Raw genomic sequence first — 3482 nt, forward strand, 5'->3', positions numbered from 1 at the left:
TGTGGGAAGAGTTACCAGGTTAGAGGTGGAAGAAGCCAGACCCCAAAGGCCTTGCATCCCCTGCTCAGAAGTTGAGTTCAGAAAGATGTGAAGCAGAGGAATAAGTATGAAAAATACTAAATTAAAAAATGAAAGCCATTTCTGAAATGAAAAGGCAAACGCACCAACAAAAAATATTTGCCAGCCACATGACATTGGGTTAATAGTTTCCTTACATAAAGCACTCCTAAAACTGATTATGAAAACACTTAAAACCAAACTAGATAAATGGGCAAAGGACATGAACAGATGATTCACAAAATAAGAAATGCAAAGCAGTAAACAAACATATGGAAAAATGTGTAACTTCCAGTATAATCAAAGACATGCAAATTCAAACAACCATGAGGGAACCATTCTTTGCCTATGAGATTAGTAAATGTTTGTCAAAATGAAAATGACTTACTCTGGCGAGAGTGAGCCATAAGAGGAATTCCTTCATATCTTCAGTATGTTCAAATCCCCAGTGCCAAATGCTCCTTTCCCTGTAACTCTGTAATTCCAGTTCTAGTCATCAACTCTCTAAGGAGCTACATCTGTACGTTGTTGACAATAAAGAAAAAAATTGAAACAAGATGGTACAATGTGCAGGTGACCAAAGTTCAAAATATCATTCCTGTGTGAACACCAGGAGAACTGTCCGGCCCCCGCTTCTTGTGAGAGATCCAGAGCTATCCCAGGCCAAACTGCTCGTTGCTTTCTCCAAATCTGCTTTGCCATATCCACTTTCATTTTCACCAGTGGTGTCACTGGCTAGATTGTAACCAAAGCTAAAACCATGGGAGTTGCCTTTTCCTCCTTTCTTCCTTCCTACCTTCTGAAAGTTTGTGTTCCCTCTCCCCAAACTGATCTGTTAAAATCGTATTTCCCATGGATGATGGTATTAAGAGGTGGGGACTTTGGGAGGTATTTAAATTGGGAAAGTGGAGCCCTTATGAACGGGATTAATGCCCTCATAGAAGAGACTTTACAAAGATCCCTTGCCCCTGCCACCATATGAGGACACAGTGAGAAGTTTCCGTCTACGAACCAGAAAGTAGGCTCTCACCAAACACCGAACCATCCACGATCCTGCACTTTCAACTTCCAGACTGTGAGAAATAAGTCTGTTGTTTATAAGTTGCCCAACTTGTGGTATTTTGTTATATCAACCTGAACAGACTAAGATAATCTTCCTCTCCTTTATTTAAGCTGTTTGCCCTAAATTTTGTCAGTTACACTTTAGAAGGCTTCTTGAATCCTCTCAGCTTTCTAATTGCCATTGCTTTAAAACACCCTTTATATTCTCACCCCTGAATTATTTTCGTTGTCTCCTGTCACAGGCCGGTCACCTGGGGATGCCAAGTGAGAGGGAAGGGGTGTGTCCAGGAGAGAGATACAAGGCGGGGCTCCAGCAGTGTTTGTGAGTTTTTATTTCTTATTTTTCAGAAGATCTAAAGGAAATTTCCCCAAAAGTTTAATGCTTATTGAATCTATGTGATATGAACAAGATGTTCATTACATTCTATATAGTTGGACTATTTAATAATAAAAACCAATACAATATTGTAAAGTAATTAGCCTCCAATTAAAATCAATAAATTTATATTTTAAAAAAATCTTTCAAGTCTCCTATCTGGCCTCCTTTCTGGAAGTCCCCCTTCATCCCATAATTCCTCCATAATTCCACTACATATTTTAATAAATTAATATTATTATTTAATATTATATTTAAGGCGATGGCACCCCACTCCAGTACTCTTGCCTGGAAAATCCCATGGACGGAGGAGCCTGGTGGGCTGCAGTCCATGGGGTCTCGAAGAGTCGGACGCGACTGAGCGACTTCCCTTTCACTTTTCACTTTCATGCATTGGAAAAGGAAATGGCAACCCACTCCAGTGTTCTTGCCTGGAGAATCCCAGGGACGGGGGAGCCTGGTGGGTTGCCGTCTATGGGGTCGCACAGAGTCAGACACGACTGAAGTGACTTAGCAGCAGCAGCAGTATTAGATAATATTTGTTATTTAGTTCCCCATTTCTTACAAAATAAAATCCAAACTTGTTAGCTTGACATGAGACCATCCGCATCCTACGTCCAAGCCATGCTAAACCTAAATGTCTCTAACCTAACCTAACTTTAATGACTCCAGACTACTCACATCTCTGCATAAGGTCTCCCTCACATATCCATCTTCTGCCTCTCCATCCAGCAGGTCTCAATCACTTTTCAAAGCCAAGATCAAACATCAGTCCTAGAGGACAGGTTTTTCTGATTTCCTCAAGCAGAATTGGTCATTCCTTCTTTTAGATTCTAAAAAAAAAAAAAAAAGTTTATGACATTTATCATTGCTCTTACTATACTCTTTGGAAATTTGTTTTCACTGTTTCTTCTAGGATACTGTGAGCTCCTCGAGGACAGGGCTGGGGTCTTCTTTGCAGTTCTCAGGCTGAGTGCAGTGTCAAGAATACCAAGAGCCCTGCGAGTGCCGTCTGAGTGGAGGAATGAGGTAAGGAGAGAACCAAACACACTGGATCATGAAGCCTTTTCCTCTTTGAGGGAAACTTGAGAAAGGGGGAACAGAGGAACTGTTGTCAGTCTGGGTAATACACACAGTCAGTAACCAGAGACTAAGTTAAAATAGAGGATCTAATCCAAGGAAAGGAGGCGGGATGGAAATTTCAAATATTCGAAGGCATTGTATGAGGGTAGACTTCCAGCCTGGACTGCCCAGGCATGCCGCTGGCTTTCAGGGATGGTATGTTTGCTCTGGCTTGCAGCCCAGTTCTGCAACTGATTGAGGGCACTGGGGCATCCATTTCCCCAGTTTCTGGGGGTGAAGCAGTCAATCGCTCTCAGTTGAGTCACTCTCTGGAAATAGCCCTCAGCCAAAGAAAGCCCTCATCCAAGGTCATGTCCCCTCCTGAGGACATGTGTAAAGGTCCATCGTGCTTATCTCCAGACTGGACAACCCATTCCAGTAGCAGAGCTCCACATGAGTCAACTGAGGCCTTTTTTTGTGTTTTCAACAAAGTTCAGCTCCTCCCCTTACCAGTTTCCACTTCCTTCACTCTCAGATAGGTACTGATTCCTAAGTCACTCTCTAATACATTTCCAGCCTGCAAATCTCCATCTCAGAATCCGTTTGCCAGAGAATAATCTAAGACAAATGATACTTCCAGGGCTTCTATTTCCACCCCAATGTTTTCACTAGATTGGAAAATATTTCTTAGAAACAGCTATGAAGATCAACTCCGTAGATCTTTGACCATCCTTTTGCATTTTGGAATGTTGTTAGTGGCCCCAAGGCCAAATGGTCCCACTTTCTAACCTGAGACCTGAGTCGTTGTTCTTTCGTAGTGATTGACTTGAGTCGTATTATATTTTGTCATACAGAGGTGTGAAATTAAAATAGATTTAGCAGTGAACTATGAAGGAGCAGATGCCCTTGAAATTTTGGCCCCCAT

This window comes from Bos grunniens, chromosome 18 (genome assembly GCF_055505025.1).
Source record: "Bos grunniens cultivar Pamir isolate PY7600 chromosome 18, Bosgru_T2T1.0, whole genome shotgun sequence".
Taxonomy (NCBI): Eukaryota; Metazoa; Chordata; class Mammalia; order Artiodactyla; family Bovidae; genus Bos; species Bos grunniens.